This window comes from Castor canadensis, chromosome 14, assembly GCF_047511655.1.
Source record: "Castor canadensis chromosome 14, mCasCan1.hap1v2, whole genome shotgun sequence".
Classification (NCBI taxonomy): Eukaryota; Metazoa; Chordata; class Mammalia; order Rodentia; family Castoridae; genus Castor; species Castor canadensis.
In genome coordinates this window covers 67,906,602-67,925,407 of record NC_133399.1, presented here as the reverse complement: position 1 = coordinate 67,925,407, position 18,806 = coordinate 67,906,602, and the positions used below count along the sequence as shown (strand labels likewise).

At 39.2% G+C, this 18,806-nt stretch overlaps 1 non-coding gene across 1 annotated transcript; it reads right to left on the bottom strand.

Annotated features, from left to right (window-relative positions):
• Positions 1-17,291: 17,291 nt before the first annotated feature.
• Positions 17,292-17,364, bottom strand: Trnak-uuu (transfer RNA lysine (anticodon UUU)). The gene has a single exon. It is a non-coding gene; the product is annotated as a tRNA-Lys (tRNA).
• Positions 17,365-18,806: the final 1,442 nt, after the last annotated feature.

Genomic DNA, 18,806 nt, shown 5'->3' with positions numbered 1-18,806 from the left:
CCTGAAAGGAAAGAGTCTCCAAGAACATTTCAGAGAATGGAATAACTGAAGTCTGCTGAAAGATCTACCAACTTAGCCATCATAATAAATGGCAAGGGCCCCACAAAGGTGAGTCATTGTGAAATTACACGCTTCTGCTGTCTCTTTTCTTTTCTTTCTTTCTGAGACAAGAGATTTTCCCACATCAATTTGTTCTCAACTTTTAATTAACTTTTGGTTCCTATTTCATCTAACTTCTTTTATGCTCAGTATTCATAGAATTTCCTCAAGAATAGCCTTCAAGACTAAATTGCTATCTCAGTTACCCCACCCAGCTCCATTTGTTAATTTTGCTCTTCATTTTTCATGTTGGTGACTTTCCTCAAATATGTGGTGACCTTTGGCCAGTTCATGTTTTAGAGAGAGAGAGAGAGAGAGAGAGAGAGAGAGAGAGAGAGAGAGAGAGATGCAAACACAAGGGATCTATTTTTTTTCCTCTAAGGGACTTCTGTGGCTGTATTTTTCTCCAATGTTTCTCATCTTCTCCAGAAAAGAGTGTGAGCAGAGTATGGGAAGGAAGTTGAAGACTCAGCATTCAGTGTGTAGATTTCCAACTCTTTGTCCTCCTGGTCTCTACTGGGCCTGCTATCCCTGAAATCAGAGCCTTGAAGTCAGTTTCAAGTTTTGCTGCTGTACCTGTCCTGACTCTGTGAATAGACTCAGTCCCATGCCTCGTTCCTCCCCTCATAGAAACAGTGATGTCAAGCTCTGAGTCCCAGAGAAAGAACTGCTTCCATCAGTTTACCTTAACACAGGCTGTTGGCCTTGACTTTCCCTGTTCTGGTGGGTCAATCGCTACTTTCTGTCTTCTTTCTGTCTCCTAAGTATTTGTTAAAGTCGTCTGTCCCCTTGTGATCTTATCTCCAGTACTCTTTGTCTCTGGGGATTAATAACATTCTTTTACTGCCTTGATTTTAGTGAATTTTTCCAACTAGCATACATAAACATATTTGGTCATTTTATTTTTAGTTAAAAGTCTAAAATTCGTCTGCCGGTTGATAAAAGAAGAGAATTACTCACTTTGTTGTGCCACTAGATGGTGCTGCCATCTCTGTAAGATGAAAGACCCTACCTGTCACAGCTTCCGAAGGGAACTGTGCAGATCCATGCTATACTCATTTGAAAGTCTTTGTTCTCGTTTGAACAAAACACATGCTCTTAGATAAGACCATCTTGTTTCTTAGGAACTTATTTTAATATCAGTACAGGGAGGACACTTTTTTAACCAACTCTTTGGAGCCTGAACCATGAATGAATATTCTTGCTAATAAATACATTCATGCATCTTTCTTAATGGTGGTGACTCATTTTGGAAAATGTGTTAGGAGAATATCATAGAATGTACTCACACAAACGTAGATGGTATAGTCTATACACGCACCTAGATTACACAGTGTGTATATACCCTATTGATGCACCAGGATGAACAAAGCAACAAGAAAATCAATTCCGATGCTGTTTGGGCTAGACTCATGGCTCAAGTGGTAGTCCTGCCTAGCAAGCATGAGGACCTGAGTTCAAACCTTAATACCATCAAAAAGAAAAAAGAAAGCGAGAGAAAGGCTATAAGCCACAAAATGTATGAGACTGCTACTGGTGTAACACAGCATCCATTGCACAGTAAACTTTTTTTAATAAATAGAAGGAGCACACTCTAAAATAATGACTGAAGTGTAATGTATTAAATACATAAGCTTCTAACGTTCTGTATATAATTGTATGTGTGCAATATTTCCATATGACTGGCAGGGCAGTGGTTTGGTTTACATGCATCACTACCACTATGTGAATGACGCGTTGCGCTATGATGTCATTATGGCTGTGATTATCACTAAGAAATGTGACTTTTTCATCTCCATCATAATCTTATGGAACCATCACAGCATAAGCCATTCATTACTGAATGAAACGTCACTAAAAGCAAACGAATATTTACTACAAGTGATTCAAGTCTCTCATCTACAGTATGATATTGAGATATATATATATATATATATATATATATATATATATATGTACAATCATGGTTTTCACAGTGAAATGTTTATTACATTTCTCATAAGGACAGAGGGTAGGTGCCCAGAACTGCTACAATTAGATTAACATTTAGGCTTTTAAAATGATTAAAAATCAGTATAATTTCTGACACCATTAGTTTTAAAATGAACTATTTCTTCTCACTCTCCTCCATATCTCACTTGAATGGTGAAAGTTTTTTTTTTAAGTAAAACAATGACTATGGTTCTTAAAAATTTGAAAATGATTACATGTAAAATTCTTGATTCTGTGGGGTGTTCTATAGTCAAAGACCCAGATGACCTTGAACTCTTTGAGAAATGGAAGCAGATCTTGTATACTCCACATGTCATCCCAGACGTTTCTGGGGTATCTGGCTAGGTCACACTGGTTCCCCTTCTGTGGGTATTATCTGGGGATCTTTGGAGACTGTGCCTGTACGTGTGCATTTGTACTACGAGACACTTCCCCCAAGGTCTGGTTATTCAGTTCTACCTTGAGTGCCATTAGAAACCAAAGTATCTTAGCTAGGTGTAATCTTAGCCAGATGTATCTCAGCACATACCTATAATCCCAGATACTCAGGAGGCAGATGCAGGAGGTCAAATGTTTCAGACCAACACTGAGCAAGTTATCAAGACCCTATCTCAAAAACAAAATATAAACAAAAGCACTTGGAGTGTGGCTCAGGTAGTAGAGTGCTTACTTAGCATGTATGAGGCCCTGAGTTCCATCTCCAGTACCAATAAAAAATTGAGGGAGGGAGGGAAGAAGGGAAAGAAGAAGAAAGGGAGGGAGGAAGGAATCCTCACAATTAAGCCTCTTAATCTGCTTATTCTGCTTGATTTGGATTCTATATTTATAGCCAAATGAACCTTAACTCATGCAATGAAGTGAGCTAACAAATTACTTTTCACAATATCCTAATGTCTCTTAGAGAAGGAAGTTGTTTTCCCTGAAAAAAATACCTTGAAAAGTGTCTTACAACCCACTTCCCACATGAGCTGTAAATAAACACTCCAGCCTGAGAAAGTGGGTGCAGTGTCACCTCCCCCAGTGTGCTTGGAAAGGGAAAAGCTTGTAGCAGTGGCTCACACACAAGAGAACTCTGAGTAAACAAAGCCTGTGGGGCAAGGTGAGTGTTAAGCTCACTCCTGAGACCTGCATAAATAAAGCCTCCAGCAACAGCAGGCTGACAGCAGTGGGCAGGTGAGCCACAGCTTCAGATAGCCATTCACAGAACTGTCTCCAGACTTTTTTTTTTCCTTTTCTCTCTCCCTACCTTTGATGAGACAACAACCAAACTACACCTGCATGCTGAAAAACTTATAAAAACTGTATTGCATTTGAACTTGGAACACTTTGTGGGGTTGTTTTTTGTTTTGTGCAGTTTTGTTTTATTTTATTTTTCCCCTTTGATGAGACAATGACAGAACAACATCTGAGGCACCGTCTCCAGGATTGGAAGCTGAGGGACAAACACCAAAATTATTAAGACTGAAACTTTTATTGCATTTGAACTTGGAGATTTTTTTATATATATACATATTTTTATTTATTTTTTATTTTTATTTTTTTAATTTATTTTCAATCATCTCTCTGTCTCTCTAATGCCCTTTCAGTTTAGGGTTGATTAGTACATTGTCTCACCCTGTTTATATCTTTGGAACTTTTTTGTTTGTTTCTTTGTTTTGTTTTTTCTACTTATTTATTTGTTTTTCCCTTTTCCTTTAACTTCTTTGCTTTCCATCCCCTCTCACCCTTCCATTCTAAATATCACTAGTGCTATTATTACAAGCCAGAAATTACTTAATTGTACACCATACAGGGACAATAACAAAACCAAGGGCAATGATGGGAAAACAGAAAACACAGGGAAACCAGTTTCCCCACAGCAAAAAATTAGTACAGGAACCAGAGGGAAATGAAGAAAACAGATACTCAGATCCAGACTCCAACAAAATGAAGATAAACTATGCCAAAGAACCCAATGAAGCCCACAAGAATAATTTAAAAGAAGACATACTACAAGTACTCAATGAGAATTTTATAGAGATAATACTGAATATGGTCAACCAAAATGTACAGGACACACTCAAGAAATTCCAAGACAACAAAAATAGAGAATTTGAAAAAGCACAAGAAGAAATAAAGGGAACCATAGAAGCACTGTATAAACACCAAAGTGAAAGAGAGAACACAATGAATAAATGGATAAATGAACTCAGGACAAAAATAGACAACATTAAAGAGGAAACCAGCCAGGATATGGAAAACTTCAGAAAAAAGAATGAAACAGAATTGCAAAACAAAACAGAAGTCCAAACTAGCAGAATAGAACAAACAGAAGACAGAATCTCAGAACTTGAAGATGAAATGGTAATTAAAGGAAAAACTGAAAAACTATTAGTTAAACAACTCAAGACCTGTGAAAAGAAAATGCAAGAACTCACCGACTCCATCAAAAGACCAAACCTGAGAGTCATGGGCATTGAAGAAGGAGAAGAGGTGCAAGCAAAGGGAATGCGTAATATATTCAACAAAATAATAACAGAAAATTTCCCAAATCTAGAGAAAGATATTCCCATACAGTTACAAGAGGCCTCCAGGACACCAAACAGACCAGATCAAAATAGAACTACTCCACGACATATCATCATTAAAACAACAAGTTCAGAAACTAAGGAAAGAATATTGAAGGCTGTAAGAGAGAAAAAACAAATAACATACAAAGGTAAACCCATCAGAATCACAGCAGATTTCTCAACAGAAACATTAAAAGCAAGAAGATCTTGGGGTGAGATCTTCCGGGCACAGAATGAAAATAACTTCAACCCCAGGATACTCTGCCCAGCAAAACTATCATTCAAAATAGATGGAGCAATAAAAGTCTTCCATGATAAGCAGAAACTAAAACAATATGTGACCACAAATCCACCACTACAAAACATTCTTCAAGGGATTCTGCACACAGAAAGTGAAACCCAACATAACCATGAAAGGACAGGCACCAAACTATAGGAAAAGAAAAAGCAAGAAAGTAGAGAGCAACCTCAACTTAGGTACACACAATCAAAGCTTCAAACAACTAAGACAACTAAATGACAGGAAATCACCACATACCTATCAGTACTAACACTTAATGTTAACGGACTTAATTCACCCATCAAAAGGCACCATTTGATGAAATGGATTAAAAGGAAGGTCTAACAATTTGTTGCTTACAGGAGACCCATCTCACTGACAGAAATAAGCATAGGCTTAGGATGAAAGGCTGGAAGAAGATTTACCAAGCTAATGGCCCCCGAAAACAGGCAGGAGTAGCAATACTTGTCTCTGATAAAGTAGACTTCAAACCTACATTGATCAAATGAGATAAAGAAGGACTTTCCATACTAATAAAAGGGGAAATAGACCAAAAAGAAATAACAGTTGTCAACCTATATGCACCCAATGTCAACACACCCAATTTCATCAAACATACCCTGAAAGACCTAAAAGCATATATTAACTCCAACACAGTGGTTGTGGGAGACTTTAACACCCCATTATCATCAATAGATAGGTCATCCAAACAAAAAAAAAATCAATAAAGAAATCCAAGATCTAAAGTATACAATAGATCAAATGGACCTACTTGATGTCTACAGAACATTTCATCCAACTTCAGCAGCCCATAGAACCTTCTCCAAAATAGATCATATCCTAGGGCACAAAGCAAGCCTTAGCAAATATAAAAAAATAGAAATTATACCATGCATACTATCTGATCACAATGCAATAAAACTAGAACTCAACAACAAAATAAAGACAAAAAACATGCCAACAGCTGGAAACTGAATAACTCATTCCTTAATGAACAATGGGTCATTGATGAAATAAAAGAGGAAATTAAAAAGTTCCTGGAAGTCAATGAAAATGAAAACACAACCTACCAGAACCTATGGGACACAGCAAAGGCAGTCCTGAGAGGAAAGTTGATAGCCATGAGTGCATATATTAAAAAGACTGAAAGATCCCAAATCAATGACCTAATGATAGATCTCAAACTCCTAGAAAAAACAAGAATAAGCAAATCCCAAAACAAATAGAAGGAGAGAAATAAAATAAGAGCTGAAATCAATGAAATAGAAACCAAAAAAAACCATACAAAGAATTAATGAAACAAAAAGTTGATTCTTTGAAGAAATAAACAAGATCTACAGACCCCTGGCAAACCTGACTAAAATAAGGAGAGAAAAAATCCAAATTAGTAGAATCAGGAATGCAAAAGGGGAGATAACAACAAACACCATGGAAGTCCAGGAAATCATCAGAGACCTCTTCGAGAACCTATATTCAAATAAATTAGAAAATCTTAAAGAAATGGACAGATTTCTAGATACATATGATATTCCAAAACTGAACCAAGAGGGTATTGATCACCTGAATAGATCTATAACACAAAATGAAATTGAAGCAGCAATCAAGAGTCTCCCCAAAAAGAAAAGTCCAGGACCTGATGAATTCTCTGCTAAAATCTATCAAACCTTTAAAGAAGGACTGATACCAACCCTCCTTAAACTGTTCCACAAAATAGAAAGGGAAGGAAAACTGCCTAACACATTTTATGAAGCCAGTATTACACGTATCCCAAAACCAAGCAAAGACACCTCCAAAAAGGAAAACTATAGGCCAATCTCCTTAATGAACATTGATGCAAAAATCCTCAACAAAATAATGGCAAACCGAATTCAACAAAACATCAAAAAGATTATTCACCACGACCAAGTAGGCTTCATCCCAGGAATGCAGGGGTGGTTCAACATACAAAAATCAATAAACGTAATAAACCACATTAACAGAAGCAAAGACAAAAGCCACTTGATCATCTCAATAGATGCAGAAAAAGCCTTTGTTAAGATCCAACACCATTTCATGATAAAAGCTCTAAGAAAACTAGGAATAGAAGGAAAGTACCTCAACATTATAAAAGCTATATATGACAAACCTACAACCAGCATTATACTTAATGGAGAAAAACTGAAACCATTCCCTCTAAAATCAGGAACTAGAAAAGGAAGCCTACTATCTCCACTCTTATTTAACATAGTACTGGAATTCCTAGCCAGAGCAATTAGGCAGGAAGAAGGAATAAAAGGAATACATATAGGTTAAGAAACTGTCAAAATATCCCTATTTGCAGACAACATGATTCTATACCTTAAAGACCCAAAAAACTCAACCCAAAAAGTCCTAGATACCATCAATAACTACAGCAAGGTAGCAGGATATAAAATCAACATAAAAATCATTAACATTTCTATACACTAAAAATGAACAAACTGAGAAAGAATATATGAGAACAATTCCATTTACAATAGCCTCAAAAACAAATCAAATACCTAGCTGTAAACCTAACAAAAGATGTGAATGACCTCTACAAGGAAGACTATAAACTTCTGAAGAAAGAGATTGAGGAAGACTATAGAAAGTAGAGAGATCTCCCATGCTCATGGATTGGTAGAATCAACATAGTAAAAATGTCTATAATCACAAAAGTAATCTACATGTTTAATGCAATTTCCATCAAAATTCCAATGACATTCATTAAAGATATTGAAAAATCTACTGTTAAATTTATATGGAAACGTAAGAGGCCACGAATAGCCAAGGCAATACTCAGTCAAAAGAACAATGCTGGAGGTATCACGATACCTGACTTCAAACTATATTACAAAGCAATAACAATAAAAACTGCATGGTACTGGCACAAAAACAGACATGAAGACCAATGGAACAGAATTGAGGACCCAGATATGAAGCCACACAACTATAACCAACTTGTCTTTGACAAAGGCACTAAAAATATACAATGGAGAAAAGACAGCCTCTTCAACAAAAACTGCAGGGAAAACTGGTTAGCAGTCTGCAAAAAACTGAAACTAGATCCATGTATATCACCCTATACCAAGATTAACTCAAAATGGATCAAGGATCTTAATAACAGACTACAAACTCTAAAGTTGATAAAGGAAAGAGTAGGAAATACTCTGGAATTAGTAGATATAGGTAAGAACTTTCTCAATGGAACCACAGCAGCACAGCAACTAAGAGACCTCATAAAACTAAAAAGCTTCTGCTCAACAAAAGAAATGGTCTCTAAACTGAAGAGAACACCCACAGAGTGGGAGAAAATATTTGCCAGCTACACATCAAAGGACTGATAACCAGAATATATAGGGAACTTAAAAAACTAAATTCTCCCAGAACTAATGAACCAATAAAGAAATGGGCAAGTGAACTAAACAGAACTTTCTCAAAAGAAGAAATTCGAATGGCCAAAAAACACATGAGAAAATGCTCACCATCTCTAGCAATAAAGAAAATGCAAATTAAAATCACACAAAGCAACTGAGGCCAATAGGAAAAGGGGACCAGGAACTAGAGAAAAGGTGAGATCAAAAAGAATTAACCTAGAAGGTAACACACACGCACAGGAAATTAATGTGAGTCAACTCTCTGTATAGCTATCCTTATCTCAACCAGCAAAAACCCTTGTTCCTTCCTATTATGGCTTATACTCTGTCTACAACAAAATTAGAAATAAGGGCAAAATAGTTTCTGCTGGGTATTGAGGGGGTGGGGGGGAGAGGGAGGGGGTGGAGTGGACGGTAAGGGAGGGGGTGGGGGCAGGGGGGAGAAATGAACCAAGCCTTATATGCACATATGAATAATAAAAAAACAAGCAAACAAACAACAACAACAAAAAAAACCACACTAAGATTCCACCTCACCCCTGTTAGAATAGCTATCATTAGCAACACCACCAACAACAGGTGTTGGTGAGGATGAGGGGAAAAAGGAACCCTCTTACACTTGGTGGGAATGTAAACTAGTACAACCACTCTGGAAAAAAATTTGGAGGCTACTTAAAAAACTTAACATTGATCTACCATTTGATCCAGCAATACCACTCTTGGGGATATATACAAAAGAATGTGACACAGGTTACTCCAGAGGCACCTGCACACCCATGTTTATTGCAGCACTATTCACAATAGTCAAGTTATGGAAACAGCCAAGATGCCCCACTACAGACGAATGGATCAAGAAAGTGTGGTATCTATACACAATGGAATTTTATGCAGCCATGAAGAAGAACGAAATGTTATCATTCGCTGGTAAATGGATGGAATTCGAGAACATCATCTGAGTGAGGTTAGCCTGGCCTAAAAGACCAAAAATCATATGTTCTCCCTCATATGTGGACATTAGATCAAGGGCAAACACAACAAGGTGATTGAACTTTGATCACAAGATAAAAGCAAGAGCACACAAGGGAGATATGAGGATAGGTAAGACACCTAAAAAATTTGTTAGCATTTGTTGCCCTCAAGGCAGAGAAACTAAAGCAGACACCTTAAACGCAACTGAGGCCAATAGGAGAAGGGGACCAGGAACTAGAGAAAAGTTTAGATCAAGAAGAATTAACCTAGAAGATAACGCACATGCACAGGAAATTAATGTGAGTGAACTCTCTGTATAGCTATCCTTATCTCAACTAACAAAAACCCTTGTTCCTTCCTATTATTGCTTATACTCTCTCTACAACAAAATTAGAGGTAAGGGCAAAATTGTTTCTGCTGGGTAGCGAGGGGGTGGGGGGGAAGAGGGAGGAGGCAGGGTGAGTGGTAAGGGAGGGGGGAGAAATGACCCAAGCATTGTATGCACATATGAATAATAAAAAATTTTTTAATGTAAAAAAAAAAGTATCTTAGGATTTATAGCAAAATCTCTACAGCATAACTTGTCAGGAGACAGCTGAAACTACTACAAAAGAGCTAGGATTTGAAAGTGGGAATGGGCAATGCAGTTTGTGTGTTGTGTGTGACTGGATTCCACATCTGGATCTGGAGAGTCGGGAGAGAGATTCAAAACAGCTATCTACAAGCTAAACAAATCAAGAAAGATGAAAGAAAAGATGACAGGTGACCCCAAATAACTCTAAACCAGGCTCTTTTGCCTAAACCTGGAGAGAATTGGAAGGACTCAATTCTCCATATGTGGTGTGGATTTAAGCCACTTTTCCTTTGATTTGAAAGGAAAGGCACTTCTTCTGTTGGAATTACATTTCCTTTGATTTGAAAGGAAAGGCACTTCTGTTGGAATTACATTTCCAGGGCAAATGTAAATAAATGAATTTTCTGGTGTGAAACATCAGCTATCACTTCATAACTTAATTTCATCTTGTTCAATTTTTTCCTTAAATGTCTCACTAAATTTAACTTATTGACAATTATCTCAATTATCACTTAATTGAACAAACCAAATATATTCCTTCATCCAGTGCACCTTCTAGGCAGTGAATTTGAGGTTGTCTGCATTTGTGGATTTTAACAGAGCTGGAGGGATAGAATGTCTACTTCAAAAGAAATAACTAATTTCAAATCATGTGACGTGCTATAAAAGAATCAAGTAGAATGTGGATATAAAGAAAAACGGGGCTGAGTGACCTCTTATAGATATGGTGGTTAAGGGGAAATTTTTAATGAGCATGAAAAGAGTCAGCAATGGGAGGAGTGTCATAGATGAACAAAATAGGATGTGTGAGGCCTCTGAGATGGGATATTTGGGATCCAAAATATCCCTGAAAATGCAATTCCCCTAAACCAGAGAGGGACTGTCCTGATGAGAGGTTTGGAAAGGAAGCCCTATGAAGAAACTTTTCCATTCCAATGAGCAATTGACATAATGGTAGACATATTTCTGATCTTTCAAATGTTATTTGTATCAATCATGAAGACCTAGCAGAGACATTACTGCATCCCCAGGTTTCCCAGGAACAGGCTTGAAAGCATTAACTTCACACAGAACTTGGTAACTATCCTTTGTACTAAATAAGTTCTTACCTGGCTCTGTTGTGAATTACCTAAGAAAGTTGCTTTCGCAAAACTGTAAGCAGGTTACAAGATGAAATGTGTTACAACATGTCCTTGTTCCTTTGTTTCTAGAGCCACATAGGAAAACTGACATCATTGTCTTCTAGACACACTTCATCGCTCCTGGAATCCTAAACATGACAACAATCACAAAGGGACAGGATAGCTCATTTGCCACGAGAAAGGAAGAAATGACTAGCGGATGAGCCAACGTCTTTGCTACAAAGGGGAAATTAAAGGGATTCTCTGAATATGACAATAGCTCATTGATGGAAAAGATGTTATTTGCCTTTTATAGTAATTTCACAACAGTTGGTTTACAGAAAAGTAATGACATTACAGTTCTCAAGTTACTAAAAGGAATCCTTATTCTTTCTGAAGCAGCAAGGCCTTCTCCCAATGCCTTACTGGAATTTCAATCTGACCTACGATATTGGAAAAGGACTTCTTGACAGTCATTGAGATTTGTGGATTATCTCCAAAGGATGTGATCTTGGGCAAACCATTTTTTTTCTGGACCTCATTTTCACATCCCTATAATGAAGGGATCAGATTAAATGTCTGATATGTCCTCCACTTCTAAATTCAATGATATGATGGACAAGCAGAGTGAAGTGCAAAATACATGGTAAAGATTGGATTCAGAAGAGCGCAATATGACTTTTGGATGTTATTAGTCATTTGAGAAAAATTCTTAACCTTAATTATCTCAGTTTCTTCATCTCTACAACAGAATCCTAACAATAACACTTAGCTTAATTCCCATTGAAGTCAAATTCGATGACTATTGAGAAAATTTGTAAAATGTAGGAATCCGCAGGATTGCCATAATTATAATTATGACACTAAAAATTAAGTTAATAGCAACCAATAATTATATAAATAATACTTGTCATTATTTACCCATTTGCTGAGCATATGTGATCTCTTTACTTTCAGTGTGATTTTATAGGATTGTACAATTACTATTGCCATTTCCAGAGGAAACTGAGGGAATGAAATGACACACAACTGAAAAAGAGACCATACTACTTGTGGGTGGCCCAGCAAGCAGCTTGACTTAAAGTCATAGCTTCCTTCTTGATGGACTCCAACCTAAGTAACCTGACACGAAGGGATATCATAGACACTTTGACCACGAATAACAATGAGTTTTACACTTACAGCTTCTTTAATCATTTACTAAATTGAAAACCATTTTATTTTTGGTGAAATTATCCCACAAAATACTCAGCCCTGCCACAAAATACTTCATGCACATATGTATATGTAAATGTGTCACACATACATACATTGCTGGGGACTAAATCCAGGATCTAGTGAATGTTAAGTAAGCACTCTATCTGACTGGCCTCCAACTCTTGATCCTTCTGCCTCCACTTTCCCAGTTGGGATTACAGGTGTGCACCACCATGTCCAGATTGAAAGTTTTATGTTGGAGGGGGGAACCAGCAGGAAGTGGAAGGGGGAGAAAAGAAGGTGGTAGAATATGGTCTAATTAAGTATATTGTATGCATGTATGAAAAGGTTATAATGAAACTCATTTTTGAAAATTGCATGAAAAAGCTGGGCATAGTGGCTCATGGCTATAATCCTAGCTACTGGGAAGATGGAAATTGAAAAGATCTTGGCTTGTTCAAGGCCTGCCTGGGCAAAAAGTATGAGACCCCATCTCAACCAATATGAAGTTGGCATGGTGGCACACTCCTGCCATCCCAGCGATGCAGGAAGCATAAACAGGAAGATCAAGGTCCAGCCCAGCTGGCTTATAAATATGAGACCCTAGTCAAAAAATAGCCAAAGCAAAAAGGGCGTGGGGTGTGGTTCAAGTAGTAGAGCACCTGTCTAGCAAGCTCAAGGCCCTGAGTTCAGACCCAAGTACAGCCAGAAAAAAAAAATTGCAAGAAAGACTTTCTTTAGAAAGAGATGAGGTGATAGGATAAGAAAGAATAATTAGGGGGGTGAATGTGATCAAAGTATACTACATGCATATATGGAAATATCACAGTGATTGTTCATTGTATAATTTATGTGCGCTAATGACAATGTGGGAAAAAACAGTTATATGTTAAAAAAAATCAAGAAGACTGCCAAATGGAGCTTCTATTCAAAGAGAAATTCTGGGAAGGAATCATAATAAGCTTAAACATAACTGGCAAAATATAGGAACAAAAAAAATGAAGAAAAGCTAAGACAAGCTCCATGTTGAAGTTTTTGTGTGCACCATGTACATCTTAACCTCTGTGAAGCCCTCCCACGGTCGTCATCCCCTCCTCAGACCCTCCACTCCCCAGGTAAGCACTTAGGGATAATATCTGTCACAATTCAACTGCAGCCTTCAACCCAAAAGCTGTGCTAATGACAGCCTGGATTCTATGGCAGAATTTCAAAAGCAGCAGGCAACAATTTAATTAGCTCTAAGTCAATAAATCTCCATGAACCTCAGCACATCAGTAAACCATAAGCCTCATCAGCAGTTATCTGCAGAAGATTATTCATGTAGAACCACGATTCCTAGAACTTGGCAACACCCAACATGGAATATTTATAGCTTTTTGAGAATGACTAGTGATAAAGAATGACATTAAAATGCATCCTCATTAATTCTGCTAGAATCCTTGATTTAGAAAGAACTCATGCAGATGGATAACACACAGGAAAACCCCACTTGATTAATAGTCAAAGGAGAGATAATTCATAAAATAATTTCTTAGGCACTTTGCAAAGATTTTTGCAGAAAAGTAAGCAAGAATATTTTATATTGGAAAAATGTTAATCCCACTGGGAGTGTTCCGTTCTTGTGATATTCATACTTGCATTATTATAACTGCTTGTCTTATGATGCCTTCACCTGAATTAGTCCCTTACATTAAGCAGCCCTTGGAATCTACCCCCAAATTTCATTAATGACACCATACTGTACTTTGGGTTAAAAGGTGATTTTTCAGATTTAATGGAAATATTCTGATTTGAGAATCTGTGTGAGTTTTGATCAAAGAATGTAATGAGAGAAGACATGAGCACACATACCAGCTTCCAGATTCACCTTGAGACACTCTACCCACACTCTATCTACCAATTGTGTTGCAGGAGGACTCAGACAGAGACAGAGAGAGCACCAAAGCTTCAGGAAGCAAGTTTATTAAGCAAGCCGGCAGGGACAGTGGACTTGAGTCCAAAGGCTGAGTCCCAAGAATAAAGAGGGCTTCCCTTTATTGTTCATGTTACAGAAATGGGGGTTTACAGCTTCTCCCATACATAATCCCATGTCATTTTATTGGCCGCTCTAACCTCTGGGGCGAGGTGACCCTTCTCTGGTCTCCAGGTAACATTCCCCAACTCCAGTTTTCCTTTGTTTCACTGTAGCACTCATTACCTCTCATTATCATTTATTATCTTCCTTCCCCCTCCCTGCCTTCCTGCCACTTTCCCTACTTTGATGCTCAGACCCACTTCTCAGTCAAAGAGCACCATCTTGATCTAGGGCTTTATATTTTTATAGCACCTTTATATGAGCAGTTCTTTTTTTTTTTTTAATAGTGGCTTTTATAATGGTCCTGAAAGTCTGCAGCACCAGGGGGATCAGGCAGGGTAAGATCATGCTTAGGCAATGCTCCTAAGACAAGGAACGCTGCTCCTAGAACCCATCTAGGGTTGAGAATCAGCCTCTAGGGAATCCACCCCTTCCAGGTCTGCACAGGGACATGGGCAAGCTTTTTTATCTTGTTGGTAATCTCTTTAATTACCTTTTCTCATCATCAATCTATAAACAGCAATTACTCACATTGAACTTTTTACAGATCTACCCTACAAGGCTAGCAAATAGGAGGGCTTTTGCCTTGTCTGAGGGGGAACAAGAAGAAAGAAGGCCAGGTGGTGGTGCCCAGCACCCAGGATCTGAACAAGTCTTTGGGAAGGATTGTGTAAACTCATCCCCACAGGTCCAATATACCACTTAGGCACCCGGCACTCTGTGGCCACGGTTAGATTATTCCAGGCTGTTGTAAGCTGAGGGAAGTTAGCCGGTGGGTGAGGTTGGAGCTCTGTGTGATTGGGACCCCTCACCACTGCATCTCCAGAGTAGCGCCATTGTAAAACTTTTATCCCAAGTAGATCACCCCTACTGGGGTGGAGAATTGGCCTTTTGGACAGGAAATATAGTAATTTTTAATAATAGAGGTTTTTAGGAACCAAACAGTCTCTGCAAGGCTAGGGAGAGTGGTTTCATGAAAGGGCTCTTATGGGTTTAGCTCTTTTGCCTCCCTTGGCCAATGGTCTCCCATATTCATTCTCTCACAAATATAACACAAAGTTACGTTTAGAGTTTGTATTATGGACTCAGCTAGTGAGAGGAACAAGTTTCTAATTGTAAATGAGATGTGAAACTCACTTTGTATCTCCTTGTAAAAAGGAGTGAAAGACCTGGTATGAGGAACTCTCATGAGTGATCATGATGAGTTGAAAATGCAGCAAAGTACAGGATCTGTTCCCTTTCCATAGATTAAAATGCCAAATTTTTCCCCAGTTTTCTAGCCTGTTTCATTGAGGTTGAAAATAGTGAAATTTACAGGGTTACAGATATGAAGAGTACAGTTGGGGGTTGTTTTCCTTTTTTGTAAAAGAGTGGCAGTTCCATGTGAGGTATGGATCTCCCTTTTCAGCCACGTTGCCCACCTGTCACAACTGCAATGAGGACAGTAGAGTTGTTTATAGTGCACACAACCAGATGTCTCATTGTCATCTTTTGGGCATATATACTTGTCATTTAACCTATAGGTCCTTTCCCAGGTTAGCCCCCAAGGCCTGGTGTTTTCAGCTATTGTGGACACAGGTTTGTTGGGGTCATTTACCCAGGTGTGTTTAATGAACTTCCCAGTGCTGGTGAAGATTTGGACCTATAGCCATTGCTCCTGAGGGTGATAGATGGTGTTGAAACAGATATACTGACCATCATGAAAGCACACCGAGTAGCTGGCATGGTGTGGGTGCATGACCCAGCAATGGTGCCTGCACGGGAATAATAAGTATGGAAAACCAGAGTTGGTAATAGCACTCCCTGCTTGGGTAGCGTGCATATATGAGTTACAGTACAACTCTGGAGTGCCCTGGTACAGAGGTGCCAAAATTAGCAAGAATACATGGAACAGGGATGCACTCCCATTCACGGGAAGCTGGCTTCACTTGGCTGTGGTGGATCCAGGGAATGATCTCTGCTACTTTAACTGCAGTGGAAGTGGACAAAACGACAACAAAAGGGTTCCTCCAGGGGAGCTTTAGTGGTTGAACATTCCATTCCTTTACCCAAACAGCATCCCCTGGTATATAAGGGTGTGTGGGAGTTGTCAGGCAAAGAGAAGTCTCTCTCTTACCCAGTCATTGATTTTTGAGAGTCTACCCAAGGGCCTGTATCTGCTGTCTCAGGGTGAGGTCACCTTCCTTAAGGTCCCTTTGCAGGCCCTTGGCTAAAGGGGGTGGATGCCCAAAAAGAATTTCAAAAGGGGAGAGACCCGTCCGTTTGTTGGAGTTTGACCTAACCCTGAGCAAGGCTATGGGCAGTAATTAATCCCATTGTAGGTGGGTTTCCTGGCATAGTTTCTCTAATTGTAATTTTAGAGTCTTGTTTATATGTCTTATTTTCCATGAGCTTTGGGGGACAGTAGGCCATGTGTAGCTTTTAAGTTATTCCTAATCTCTTAGCTATCAACTGCACCACCTCAGCCACAAACAGGCCCATTGTTTGACCCAATAGACACAGGTATTCTGAATCAAGAGATGATTTCCTTTAACAGGCACCTGCCAACTTTTCTGGCTTTCTCAGTCCAAGTGGGGAAGCCTTCCATCCATCCTGAGAAGGTGTAGACAAACACAAACAAATATTTACATCTTGGCCTTTGTCGGGGATTGTTTGTGGCACACAGACTGCACCTTTCACATACTGTCTTACTTATGTTGGAGAGGTTGGGGACATAAAAATGCTGGTCCAAAGTGGTCTTGAGAGCTGTCTACTCTGAGTGAGTTTCTTCATGGAACTGCTTGACAAATGTGGGAGGCAGTGACTCAGGTATGGTAATGCAGCCATCAGTAAACTTCCACCATCCATCTGGAAGAAAATTTTCTCCTCCAGTCTCAAACCAAGCCTGTTCTTATGAAGCATACATAGGTCCCATTCAGATAAAGGGCACAAGAACAAGACAGCTGTCAGTGAGGCTGAGGTTTGTCCTCCTGTAAGGGCTGCTCACATGGCTTTCCTATCAGCCTTCTGTTTTTTCAAAGATTGTACCAGAATTCAGACTATGTACTTAAAAGTACACATAGCGCCCGAACAGGGACTTGAACCCTGGGCCCTCAGATTAAAAGTCTGATGCTCTACCGACTGAGCTATCCGGGCTCTGAGCCTATCAGCCTTCTGTTTTCCCCTGAACAGCTGTTCTTTCCCTGCTCTGGTGCCCTTGGCAGTGCATGACTGCTACCAGCTTAGGGGCCCACACATCTTTTAGTAATTTTTGAATTTTTTGTCCATATTTAACACTTTTTCTCCCAAGTTAGAGGTCCTGATTGGCAGTGGTCATGATTTAATGAAAGCATTCAGAGTCACTACTGTATCAGGCAAAATGTGTGCCATCTTGGACAAAGCTGCTGCCATCTGTGAAACACTCAGTGTCCAGATGATTAATGGGCTGGTTAGTGAAGTCTGGCCATAATCTCTAAACAGTCATGCTCCAGTGGGGCTGAATCAACCAGTACTAGGGTGGCTGGGTTTAGAGTCTTAACAACCTCTAGCCAGACATGTGGGTTCTCACAAAATGTGTTTTGATATTTGACCATTCAGGAGCTTATTAACCAATAATTTTCTTTATATTTCGTGAGAGTCAAAACAGAGTAAGGAACTCAGACTTTGAGTTCTTGTCCCAAAGTAAGTTTGTCTGCTTCAGCCACCAAAATGGAAGTAGCAGCCAGGGCACACAGGCGGGGCGGCCAGCCTCAGGAAACTGCTTTGGTAAATAGGCCATCCGAGTGGTGCCAGGAACCTAGCAGCTGGGTCAAGACTCCTATAGCTGTCTCCAGGCTTTCATGTACATGTAGAAAGAAGGGTTTTATCACATCTGGCAAGCCCAGAGCAGGGGTGTTTATGAGTGCCCTCTTAATTTCTTTACAGGCCTTTTCTTGTTCCTCTCCCCATACCATAGGTTTCCATTCTCCCCTCTTTGTGGCTTCATAAAGGGGTTTTGCCAAGAGAGAATAATTGTGGATCCAGACCTGGCAGAAGCCTATAGCCCCTAGAAATTCTCTAATCTGTACAGTGGCACATAAAGGGGCTGGACTCCAAGGGATCCCCACTAATATGGGTTTCTCCAGATTTTTACATTTTTCCCTGCACTTGGAAGCTGTTGCTACCCTGGCTACCATGACCCTATATGCTTCCTCTAGGTGGAGATTTAGCCTTGTGGGGTGACTGAGCACTGTATCCTGCCAGCAATCAATTCCCCTATAACCACTTTAAAAACACTATTGATTGTGACCTTATCTAATGATCACTTTAAGGGTCATCCTTCAGCAAAAGCAAGACAGTCTGTTTCACAGAAGTTCCTAAATTGCCAGGAGTCAGCTTGACCCCGTAATCCCTATTAAATCCCCTCTTAGAGTTCTTAAGCATGTACTCTGTGAGGGGGTGGTGTTCTTACTCTGACCTCCTTCCACTCCTCTCATTGCCAAACATCTAGACAGGGACAAAGATGGAAGAGATGAGGGCTGTAGAGAGGAGGTAAAGAGTCCTCCTCTCCTGCACACAGGGGAAAACAAATAACACCATTTGCTTTATCTATCTTTGCC